Source organism: Triticum urartu, chromosome 3A, assembly GCF_056163025.1.
Source record: "Triticum urartu cultivar PI428250 chromosome 3A, HENAU_Tu73, whole genome shotgun sequence".
NCBI lineage: Eukaryota > Viridiplantae > Streptophyta > Magnoliopsida > Poales > Poaceae > Triticum > Triticum urartu.
The window spans coordinates 707,751,748-707,765,390 of record NC_141875.1 but is presented as its reverse complement, the minus strand read 5'-3'; the positions used below and the strand labels follow the sequence as shown (position 1 = coordinate 707,765,390).

The following is a 13,643-nucleotide window of genomic DNA, read 5'->3' as shown; positions in this document are numbered from 1 at the left end:
AGTCTGCTTGCAGTAGAAGCACTCAGTTTCAGGCTTAGGTCCAGACTTGGGTTTCTTCTCTTGAGTAGCAACTTGCTTGCCATTCTTTTTGAAGTTCCCCTTCTTCTTCCCTTTGCCCTTTTTCTTGAAACTAGTGGTCTTGTTGACCATCAACACTTGATGCTCCTTCTTGATTTCTACCTCCGCAGCTTTCAGCATTGCGAAGAGCTCGGGAATAGTCTTATTCATCCCTTGCATATTATAGTTCATCACAAAGCTCTTGTAGCTTGGTGGCAGTGATTGGAGAATTCTGTCAATGACGCAATCATCTGGAAGATTAACTCCCAATTGAATCAAGTCATTATTATACCCAGACATTTTGAGTATATGCTCACTGACAGAACTGTTCTCCTCCATCTTGCAGCTATAGAACTTATTGGAGACTTCATATCTATCATCCGGGCATTTTCTTGAAATATTAACTTCAACTCCTGGAACATCTCATATGCTCCATGACATTCAAAACATCGTTGAAGTCCCGATTCTAAGCTGTAAAGCATGGCACACTGAACTATCGAGTAGTCATCAGCTTTGCTTTGCGAGACGTTCATAACATCTGGTGTTGCTCCAGCAGCAGGCCTGGCACCCAGCGGTGCTTCCAGGATGTAATTCTTCTGTGCAGCAATGAGGATAATCCTCAAGTTACGGACCCAGTCCGTGTAATTGCTACCATCATCTTTCAACTTTGCTTTCTCAAGGAACGCATTAAAATTTAACGGAACAATAGCACGGGCCATCTATCTACAATCAAACATACATAAGCAAGATACTATAGGTACTAAGTTCATGATAAATTTAAGTTCAATTAATCAAATTACTTAAAGAACTCCCACTTAGATAGACATCCCTCTAATCCTCTAAGTGATCACGTGATCCAAATCAACTAAACCATAACCGATCATCACATGAGATGGAGTAGTTTTCAATGGTGAACATCATTATGTTGATCATATCTACTATATGATTCACGCTCGACCTTTCGGTCTTCGTGTTCCGAGGCCATCTGCATATGCTAGGCTCGTCAAGTTTAACCTGAGTATTCTGCGTGTGCAAAACTGGCTTGCACCCGTTGTAGATGGACGTAGAGCTTATCACACCCGATCATCACGTGGTGTCTGGGCACGACGAACTTTGGCAACGGTGCATACTCAGGGAGAACACTTTTTATCTTGATAATTTAGTGAGAGATCATCTTATAATGCTGCCGTCAATCAAAGCAAAATAAGATGCATAAAATATAAACATCACATGCAATCAATATAAGTGATATGATATGGTTATCATCATCTTGTGACTGTGATCTCCATCTCCGAAGCACCGTCATGATCACCATCGTCACCGGCGCGACACCTTGATCTCCATCGTAGCATCGTTGTTGTCTCGCCAATCTTATGCTTCCACGACTATCGCTACCGCTTAGTGATAAAGTAAAGCATTACAGCGCGATTGCATTGCATACAATAAAGCGACAACCATATGGCTCCTGCCAGTTGCCGATAACTCGGTTACAAAACATGATCATCTCATACAATAAAATTTAGCATCATGTCTTGACCATATCACATCACAACATGCTCTGCAAAAACAAGTTAGACGTCCTCTACTTTGTTGTTGCAAGTTTTACGTGGCTGCTACGGGCTTAAGCAAGAACCAATCTTACCTACGCATCAAAACCACAACGATAGTTTGTCAAGTTGGTGCTGTTTTAACCTTCGCAAGGACCGGGCGTAGCCACACTCGGTTCAACTAAAGTTGGAGAAACTGTCACCCGCAAACCACCTCTGTGCAAAGCACGTCGGGAGAACCGGTCTCGCGTAAGCGTACGCGTAATGTTGGTCCGGGCCGCTTCGTCCAACAATACCGCCGAACCAAAGTATGACATGCTGGTAAGCAGTATGACTTATATCGCCCACAACTCACTTGTGTTCTACTCGTGCATATAACATCAACACATAAAACCTAGGCTCGGATGCCACTGTTGGGGAACGTAGTAACAAAAAAATTCCTACGCACACGCAAGATCATGGTGATGCATAGCAACGAGAGGGGAGAGTGTTGTCTACGTACCCTCGTAGACCAAAGAGGAAGCGTTGACGCAACGTAGAGGAAGTAGTTGTACGTCTTCCCGATCCAACCGATCCAAGCACCGTTACTCCGGCGCCTCCGAGTTCTTAGCACACGTACAGCTCGATGACGCCCCCCGGGCTCCGATCCAGCAAAGCTTCGGGGATGAGTTCCGTCAGCACAACGGCGTGGTGACGATGATGATGTTCTACCGACGCAGGGCTTCGCCTAAGCACTACAACGATATGACCGAGGTGGAATATGGTGGAGGGGGGCACCGCACACGGCTAAGGAACGATCACGAGGATCAACTTGTGTGTTCTAGGGTGCCCCCCTACCCCCGTATATAAAGGAGCAAGGGGGAGGCCGGCCGGCCCTTGGTGCGCCAAGGAGAGAGGGGGGGAGTCCTTCTCCTAGTGGGAGTAGGACTCCCCTTTCCAAGTCCAATTAGGAATATGGAGGGGGAAGGAAAGAGAGGGAGAGGAAGAGGGAAAGAGGGGTCGCGCCCCCCTCCCTAGTCCAATTCAGACTCCCCATAGGGGGGGCGCGCCACCTCCTGGGCTGCTGCCCTCTCTCTCCCCCTAGGCCCAATAAGGCCCATTACTTCCCCGGGGGGTTCCGGTAACCCCTCCGGTACTCCGGTTTTATCCGAAATCACCCGGAACACTTCCGGTGTCCGAATATAGTCGTCCAATATATCAATCTTTATGTCTCGACCATTTCGAGACTCCTCGTCATGTCTGTGATCACATCCGGGACTCCGAACTAACTTCGGTACATCAAAATGCATAAACTCATAATAACGCTCATCGTAACGTTAAGCGTGCGGACCCTACGGTTCGAGAACAATGTAGACATGACTGAGACAAATCTCCGGTCAATAACCAATAGCGGGACCTGGATGCCCATATTGGTTCCTACATATTCTACGAAGATCTTTATCGGTCAGACCGCATAACAACATACGTTGTTCCCTTTGTCATCGGTATGTTACTTGCCCGAGATTCGATCGTCGGTATCCAATACCTAGTTCAATCTCGTTACCGGCAAGTCTCTTTACTCATTACGTAATACATCATCTCGCAACTAACTCATTGGTTGCAATGCTTACAGGGCTTATGTGATGTGCATTACCGAGAAGGGCCCAGAGATACCTCTCCGACGATCGGAGTGACAAATCCTAATCTCGAAATACGTCAACCCAACATGTACCTTTGGAGACACCTGTAGAGCACCTTTATAATCACCCAGTTACGTTGTGATGTTTGGTAGCACACAAAGTGTTCCTCCGGCACACGGGAGTTACATAATCTCATAGTCATAGGAACATGTATAAGTCATGAAGAAAGCAATAGCAACATAGTAAACGATCGGGTGCTAAGCTAATGGAATGGGTCATGTCAATCAGATCATTCAACTAATGATGTGATCCCGTTAATCAAATAACAACTCTTTTGTCTATGGTTAGGAAACATAACCATCTTTGATTAACGAGCTAGTCAAGTAGAGGCATACTAGTGACACTCTGTTTGTCTATGTATTCACACATGTATTATGTTTCCGGTTAATACAATTCTAGCATGAATAATAAACATTTATCATGATATAAAGGAAATAAATAATAACTTTATTATTGCCTCTAGGGCATATTTCCTTCAGATCCCACCACGACGCTTTGTTTTGAACTGCACCAACTGACAGCTCCACCGTTTAATGTAAACACGTATCCGGTTTGCGATTTAGAATCGTCCAGATCAGTGTCAAAGCTTGCATCAACGTAACCGTTTACAATGAGCTCTTTGTCACCTCCATATACGAGAAACATATCCTTAGTCCTTTTCAGGTATTTCAGGATGTTCTTGACCGCTGTCCAGTGATCCACTCCTGGATTACTTTGGTACCTCCCTGCTAAACTTATAGCAAGGCACACATCAAGTCTGGTACACAGCATTGCATACATGATAGAGCCTATGGCTGAAGCATAGGGAACATCTTTCATTTTCTCTCTATCTTCTGCAGTGGTTGGGAATTGAGTCTGACTCAACTTCACACCTTGTAACACAGGCAAGAACCCTTTCTTTGCTTGATCCATTTTGAACTTCTTCAAAATCTTGTCAAGGTATGTGCTTTGTGAAAGTCCAATTAAGCGTCTTGATCTATCTCTATAGATCTTTATGCCTAATATGTAAGCAGCTTCACCGAGGTCTTTCATTCAAAAACTCTTATTCAAGTATCCCTTTATGCTATCCAGAAATTCTATATCATTTCCAATCAGTAATATGTCATCCACATATAATATCAGAAATGCTACAGAGCTCCCACTCACTTTCTTGTAAATACAGGCTTCTCCGAAAGTCTGTATAAAACCAAATGCTTTGATCACACTATCAAAGCGTTTATTCCAACTCCGAGAGGCTTGCACCAGTCCATAAATGGATCGCTGGAGCTTGCACACTTTGTTAGCTCCCTTTGGATCGACAAAAACTTCCGGTTGCATCATATACAACTCATCTTCCAGAAATCCAGTCAGGAATGCAGTTTTGACATCCATCTGCCAAATTTCATAATCATAAAATGCGGCAATTGCTAACATGATTCGGACAAACTTAAGCATCGCTACGGGTGAGAAGGTCTCATCGTAGTCAACCCCTTGAACTTGTCGAAAACCTTTTGCAACAAGTCAAGCTTTGTAGACAGTAATATTACCGTCAGTGTCAGTCTTCTTCTTGAAGATCCACTTATTCTCAATTGCTTGCCAATCATCGGGCAAGTCAACCAAAGTCCATACTTTGTTTTCATACATGGATCCCATCTCAGATTTCATGGCTTCAAGCCATTTTGCGGAATCTGGGCTCACCATCGCTTCTTCATAGTTCGTAGGTTCATCATGATCTAGCAGCATGATTTCCAGAACAGGATTACCGTACCATTCTGGCGCGGTTCTCACTCTGGTTGATCTACGAGGTTCAGTAGTATCTTGTCCTGAAGTTTCATGATCATTATCATTAGCTCCCTCACTAATTGGTGTAGGTGTCGCAGAAACAGTTTTCTGTGATGTACTACTTTCCAATAAGGGAGCAGGTACAGTTACCTCATCAAGTTCTACTTTCCTCCCACTCACATCTTTCGAGAGAAACTCCTTCTCCAGAAAGTTTCCGAATTTAGCAACAAAAGTCTTGCCTTCGGATCTGTGATAGAAGGTGTATCCAATAGTTTCCTTTGGATATCCTATGAAGACACATTTCTCCGATTTGGGTTCGAGTTTATCAGGTTGAAGCTTTTTCACATAAGCATCGCAGCCCCAAACTTTCAGAAACGACAACTTTGGTTTCTTGCCAAACCATAGTTCATGAGGCGTCGTCTCAACGGATTTCGATGGTGCCCTATTCAACGTGAATGCGGCCGTCTCTAAAGCATAACCCCAAAACGATAGCGGTAAATCAGTAAGAGACATCATAGATCGCACCATATCTAGTAAAGTACGATTACGACGTTCGAACACACCATTACGCTATGGTGTTCCAGGTGGCGTGAGTTGCGAAACTATTCCGCATTGCTTCAAATGTACACCAAACTCGTAACTCAAATATTTTCCTCCACGATCAGATCGTAGAAACTTTATTTTCTTGTTACGATGATTTTCAACTTCACTCTGAAATTCGTTGAACTTTTCAAATGTTTCAGACTTGTGTTTCATTAAGTAGATATACCCATATCTGCTTAAGTCATCTGTGAAGGTGAGAAAATAACGATATCCGCCACGAGCCTCAATATTCATCGGACCACATACATCTGTATGTATGATTTCCAACAAATCTGTTGCTCTCTCCATAGTACCGGAGAACGGTGTTTTAGTCATCTTGCCCATGAGGCACGGTTCGCAAGTACCAAGTGATTCATAATCAAGTGGTTCCAAAAGTCCATCAGTATGGAGTTTCTTCATGCGCTTTACACCGATATGACCTAAACGGCAGTGCCACAAATAAGTTGTACCATCATTATCAACTCTGCATCTTTTGGCTTCAACATTATGAATATGTGTATCACTACTATCGAGATTCAATAAGAATAGACCACTCTTCTAGGGTGCATGACCATAAAAGATATTACTCATATAAATAGAACAACCATTATTCTCTGATTTAAATGAATAACCGTCTCGCATTAAACAAGATCCAGATATAATGTTCATGCTCAACGCTGGCACCAAATAACAATTATTTAGGTCTAATACTAATCCCGAAGGTAGATGTAGAGGTAGCGTGCCGACTGCGATCACATCGACTTTGGAACTGTTTCCCATGCGCATCGTCACCTCGTCCTTAGCCAATCTTCGCTTAATCCGTAGTCCCTGTTTCGAGTTGCAAATATTAGCAACAGAACCAGTATCAAATACCCAGGTGCTACTGCGAGCATTAGTAAGGTACACATCAATAACATGTATATCACATATACCTTTGTTCACCTTGCCATCCTTCTTATCCGCCAAATACTTGGGGCAGTTCCGTTTCCAGTGACCAGTCTGCTTGCAGTAGAAGCACTCAGTTTCAGGCTTAGGTCCAGACTTGGGTTTCTTCTCTTGAGCAGCAACTTGCTTGTTGTTCTTTTTGAAGTTCCCCTTCTTCTTCCCTTTGCCTTTTTTCTTGAAACTAGTGGTCTTGTTGACCATCAACACTTGATGCTCCTTTTTGATTTCTACCTCCGCAGCTTTCAGCATTGCGAAGTGCTCGGGAATAGTCTTATTCATCCCTTGCATATTATAGTTCATCACGAAGCTCTTGTAGCTTGGTGGCAGTGATTGGAGAATTATGTCAATGACGCAATCATCTGGAAGATTAACTCCCATCTAAATCAAGTGATTATTATACCCAGACATTTTGAGTATATGCTCACTGACAGAACTATTCTCCTCCATCTTGCAGCTATAGAACTTATTGGAGACTTCATATCTCTCAATCCGGGCATTTGCTTGAAATATTAACTTCAACTCTTGGAACATCTCATATGCTCCATGACGTTCAAAACGTCGTTGAAGTCCCGATTCTAAGCCGTAAAGCATGGCACACTGAACTATCGAGTAGTCATCTGAAGGAAATATGCCCTAGAGGCAATAATAAAGTTATTATTTATTTCCTTTTATCATGATAAATGTTTATTATTCATGCTATAATTGTATTAACAGGAAACATACTACATGTGTGAATACATAGACAAACAGAGTGTCACTAGTATGCCTCTACTTGACTAGCTCGTTAATCAAAGATGGTTATGTTTCCTAACCATAGACAAAAGAGTTGTTATTTGATTAACGGGATCACATCATTAGTTGAATGATCTGATTGACATGACCCATTCCATTAGCTTAGCACCCGATCGTTTAGTATGTTGCTATTGCTTTCTTCATGACTTATACATGTTCCTATGACTATGAGATTATGTAACTCCCGTGTGCCGGAGGAACACTTTGTGTGCTACCAAACGTCACAACGTAACTGGGTGATTATAAAGGTGCTCTACAGGTGTCTCCAAAGGTACATGTTGGGTTGACGTATTTCGAGATTAGGATTTGTCACTCCGATGGTCGGAGAGGTATCTGTGGGCCCTCTCGGTAATGCACATCACATAAGCCTTGCAAGCATTGCAACCAATGAGTTAGTTGCGAGATGATGTATTACGTAACGAGTAAAGAGACTTGCCGGTAACGAGATTGAACTAGGTATTGGATACCGACGATCGAATCTCGGGCAAGTAACATACCGATGACAAAGGGAACAACGTATGTTATTATACGGTCTGACCGATAAAGATATTCGTAGAATATCTAGGAGACAATATGAGCATCCAGGTCCCGCTATTGGTTATTGACCGGAGATTTGTCTCAGTCATGTCTACATTGTTCTCGAACCGTAGGGTCCGCACGCTTAACGTTACGATGACAGTTATTATGAGTTTATGCATTTTGATGTACCGAAGTTAGTTCGGAGTCCCGGATGTGATCACGGACATGACAAGGAGTCTCGAAATGGTCGAGACATAAAGATTGATATATTGGACGACTATATTCGGACACCGGAAGTGTTCCGGGTGATTTCGGATAAAACCGGAGTGCCGAAGGGGTTACCGGAACCCCCCGGGGAAGTAATGGGCCATATTGGGTCTGAGGGGAGAGAGAGGGCAGAAGCCCAGGAGGTGGCGCCCCCCCCTATGGGGAGTCCGAATTGGACTAGGGACGGGGGGGCGGCCCCTCTTTCCCTCTCCCTCTCCCTCTCTTTCCTTCCCCCTCCATATTCCTAATTGGACTAGGAAAGGGGGAGTCCTACTCCCACTAGGAGAAGGACTCCCCCCTCTCTCCTTGGTGCACCAAGGGCCGGCCGGCCTCCCCCTTGCTCCTTTATATACGGGGGCAGGGGGGCACCCTAGGACACACAAGTTGATCCTCGTGATCGTTCCTTAGCCGTGTGCGGTGCCCCCCTCCACCATATTCCACCTCGGTCATATCGTTGTAGTGCTTAGGCGAAGCCCTGCGTCGGTAGAACATCATCATCGTCACCACGCTGTTGTGCTGACGGAACTCATCCCCGAAGCTTTGGTGGATCGGAGCCCGGGGAGCGTCATCGAGCTGTACGTGTGCTAAGAACTCGGAGGCGCCGAAGTAACGGTGCTTGGATCGGTCGGATCGGGAAGACGTACGACTACTTCCTCTACGTTGCGTCAACGCTTCCTCTTTGGTCTACGAGGGTACGTAGACAACACTCTCCCCTCTCGTTGCTATGCATCACCGTGATCTTGCGTGTGCGTAGGAAATTTTTTGAAATTACTACATTCCCCAACATCATCAGCTTTGCTCTGCCAGACGTTCATAACATCTGGTGTTGCTCCAGCAGCAGGCCTGGCACCCAGCGGTGTTTCCAGGACGTAATTCTTCTGTGCAGCAATGAGGATAATCCTCAAGTTACGGACCCAGTCCGTGTAATTGCTACCATCATCTTTCAACTTTGCTTTCTCAAGGAATGCATTAAAATTCAACGGAACAACAGCACGTGCCATCTATCTACAATCAAACATACATAAGCAAGATACTATCAAGTACTAAGTTCATGATAAATTTAAGTTCAATTAATCAGATTACTTAAAGAACTCCCACTTAGATAGACATCCCTCTAATCCTCTAAGTGATCACGTGATCCAAATCAACTAAACCATAACCGATCATCAAGTGAGATGGAGTAGTTTTCAATGGTGAACATCGTTATGTTGATCATATCTACTATATGATTCACGCTCGACCTTTCAGTCTCCATGTTCCGAGGCCATATCTGTATATGCTTGGCTCGTCAAGTATAACCTGAGTATTCTGCGTGTGCAACTGTTTTGCACCCATTGTATTTGAACGTAGAGCCTATCACACCCGATCATCACGTGGTGTCTCAGCACGAAGAACTTTCGCAACGGTGCATACTCAGGGAGAATACTTCTTGATAATTTTAGTGAGAGATCATCTTATAATGCTACCGTCAATCAGAGCAAGATAAGATGCATAAAAGATAAACATCACATGCAATCAATATAAGTGATATGATATGGCCATCATCATCTTGTGCCTGTAATCTCCATCTCCGAAGCACCGTCATGATCACCATCGTCACCGGCGTGACACCTTGATCTCCATCGTAGCATCGTTGTCGTCTCGCCAATTTTATGCTTCCACGACTATCGCTGCCGCTTAGTGATAAAGTAAAGCATTACAGCGCGATTGCATTGCATACAATAAAGCGACAACCATATGGCTCCTGCCAGTTGCCGATAACCCGGTTACAAAACATGATCATCTCATACAATAAAATCAGCATCATGTCTTGACCATATCACATCACAACATGCCCTGCAAAAACAAGTTAGACGTCCTCTACTTTGTTTGTTGCAAGTTTTACTTGGCTGCTACGGGCTTAAGCAAGAACCAATCTTACCTACGCATCAAAACCACAACGATAGTTTGTCAAGTTGATGCCGTTTTAACCTTCGCAAGGACCGGGCGTAGCCACACTCGGTTCAACTAAAGTTGGAGAAACAGTCACCCGCAAGCCACCTATGTGCAAAGCACGTCGGGAGAACCGGTCTCGCGTAAGCGTACGCGTAATGTCGGTCCGGACCGCTTCATCCAACAATACCGCCGAACCAAAGTATGACATGCTGGTAGGCAGTATGACTTATATCGCCCATAACTCACTTGTGTTCTACTCATGCATATAACATCAAACCATAAAACCTAGGCTCGGATACCACTGTTGGGGAACGTAGTAATTTCAAAATTTTCCTACGCACACGCAAGATCATGGTGATGCATAGCAACGAGAGGGGAGAGTATGATCTACATACCCTTGTAGATCGATAGCGGAAGCGTTATGACAACGCGGTTGATGTAGTCGTACATCTTCACGACCCGACCGATCAAGCACCGAAACTACGGCACCTCCGAGTTTTAGCACACGTTCAGCTCGATGACGATCCCCGGACTCCGATCCAGCAAAGTGTCGGGGAAGAGTTCCGTCAGCACGACGGCGTGGTGACGATCTTTATGTACTACTGTCGCAGGGCTTCGCCTAAGCACCGCTACAATATTATCGAGGACTATGGTGGCAGGGGGCGCCGCACACGGCTAAGAATATGATCACGTGGATCAACTTGTGTGTTTCTGGGGTGCCCCTGCCTCCGTATATAAAGGTTCAAGAGAGGAGGAGGCCGGCCGGCCCCTATGGCGCGCCAAGGAGGAGTCCTCCTCCTAGTAGGAGTAGGACTCCTACTAGGAGGGGGAAAGAAGTAGGGAGGGAGAGGGAAAGGGGGGTGCCGCCCCCCCCCCCCCTCTCCTAGTCCAATTCGGACCAGGGGGGAGGAGGCGCGCGGCCCACCTTTGGCTGCCCCTCTCTCTCCACTAAGGCCCATATGGCCCATTACTTCTCCCGGGGGGGTTCCGGTAACCCTCCGGCTTTCCGGTTTTCTCCGAAATCACCCGGAACACTTCCGGTGTCCGAATATAGCCGTCCAATATATCAATATTTATGTCTCGACCATTTCGAGACTCCTCGTCATGTCCGTGATCACATCCGGGACTCCGAACAACCTTCGGTACATCAAAACGTATGAACTCATAATATAATTGTCATCGAAACCTTAAGCGTGCGGACCCTACGGGTTCGAGAACGATGTAGACATGACCGAGACATGTCTCCGGTCAATAACCAATAGCGGGACCTGGATGCCCATATTGGCTCCTACATATTCTACGAAGATCTTTATCGGTCAGACCGCATAACAACATACGTTGTTCCCTTTGTCATCGGTATGTTACTTGCCCGAGATTCGATCGTCGGTATCCAATACCTAGTTCAATCTCGTTACCGGCAAGTCTCTTTACTCGTTCTGTAATACATCATCTCGCAACTGACTCATTAGTTGCATTGCTTGCAAGGCTTAAGTGATGTGCATTACCGAGAGGGCCCAGAGATACCTCTCCGACAATCGGAGTGACAAATCCTAATCTCGAAATACGTCAACCCAACATGTACCTTTGGAGACACCTGTAGAGCACCTTTATAATCACCTAGTTACGTTGTGACGTTTGGTAGCACACAAAGTGTTCCTCCGGCACACGGGAGTTACATAATCTCATAGTCATAGGAACATGTATAAGTCATGAAGAAAGCAATAGCAACATACTAAACGATCGGATGCTAAGCTAATGGAATGGGTCATGCAATTAGATCATTCAACTAATGATGTGATCTCGTTAATCAAATGACAACTCTTTGTCAATGGTTAGGAAACATAACCATCTTTGATTAACGAGGTAGTCAAGTAGAGGCATACTAGTGACACTCTGTTTGTCTATGTCTTCACACATGTATTATGTTTCCGGTTAATACAATTTTAGCATGAATAATAAACTTTTATCATGATATAAGGAAATAAATAATAACTTTATTATTGCCTTTAGGGCATATTTCCTTCACCAACATGCAGAGAAAGGTCTTGCAGGCCCACGTGATGGATGAAAAGACAGCAGACTGTCGCTGCATGCGCCCATGTCACAAGAGATTCCCAGTCGGCCATGTTCAACTTAATTACTCTATGACGTTGTGGGCACACATGGACTGTCCCACCTGTCATTCTCCTTCCAAGATCCCATGGGCTGTGCTTCTGACTCAGGTTTAGCTTCACTGTCCCGGCCAAGAGGTATGCTTATGCTTTCGGCTGTTAAAATGTACCAAGTCTGCTAGCTCTTTCCTGTTTTTTTATTTACAATGGGCCGATATGTCATGTCCACGTCTCGGGGGAATCAAACCTAGAGGCAAAGTGACAGCCTAGGCACAGCTTCGTTTGAATCGCAACCGATCGCCCGGGTTTAGCAAACAGTATGCCTGCTACTAATAGTCTACTAGCTACAGTATATCACACATATCCCAATGAACTGGATTCTAGACCAACGGTCATGATAAGGGGGTGTCTAGGCACCCGGGTGCTAAAAATCCATTCTCGTGTCATCTGTGATGAAGTCATGGTGCACGATCCTGTAATGTCTGGTCGTAGCATCGTAATCGAAGTAGTACGCCTTGCAGTTGCCGGTCCACCTTAGCCTCGACGCCTCTGGCGGCAGCGGCAGCGCGAGGGACTCACCGGTGAATGGTTCTACGACTTTGATGGAGCCCTGGCCAGCTTCCAGGACTCAGAGCAGACCATTGCATGCACCTACAAATTCATCCCACACGCCGGCTATGAGCTCGGCCATGAGCCTCCAGTGCTCGTCGCGGAGGAAACCACGGCCGTTGCATGGGTTTTTGCGGCTCCCGTAGGTGAATCCGGGAAAGAAGACGATGGTATGTGTCAAAGGTGCCCGAGGTCCGTGCATCATGTGCGCCTGGATGAACGTTTGGTCGGTGATGATGTCCCACCATTCTTTGCAGACAAGGCGGAGGCGGCGGAGATCACTCCCAGGAAGGTGGACCAGGATGCTGGCCAGGACGTCTTGCTGCAGGCACTCGGCTTTTGCCATCGCCATTGCCTGTTTCTTGAAACCCGGCCGACGACACATATGCATGGCAATCCGCATCGGGCTCGATGTATTAACCTAGCTGTAAAATTCATGGTGGTACGTACTTCCTCTATTCTAAAATAGATGACTCAACTTTATCTTTACCCCTGATAATAAAGCAAATTAAGTTTCTTTCATCCGTCATGATAATTTTCAGAAAAGACCTTCTATTTTAGAGAATTCAACCCGCAGTCTTGTTTTAAGTTAAAATGAATCGTTATTTTCGTATTTTGCACAAAAGTCTCTGTCTATTCTTGAAATCAACCCGTCGTCCGGAATTAAGTCAAACCCGAACCGTTATTTTACATTTTTCGAAAAAAACCTGATGTTTTAGGTAATTCATTCGTGGATCATATTTAAGTCAAACAAATGATTTTTAAAATCATCCATATCTTTTAAACCGTAACTCCGATTTGAACATGTTATATATGAAATTTGATTAGAAAAATATATA

The 13,643-nt window shown here is 44.9% G+C and overlaps 1 pseudogene; it reads right to left on the bottom strand.

Annotated features, from left to right (window-relative positions):
• The window catches only part of LOC147981949 (putative F-box protein At3g49980), a 43,030-nt pseudogene extending 29,874 nt beyond the window's left edge, over positions 1-13,156 (bottom strand).
• Positions 13,157-13,643: the final 487 nt, after the last annotated feature.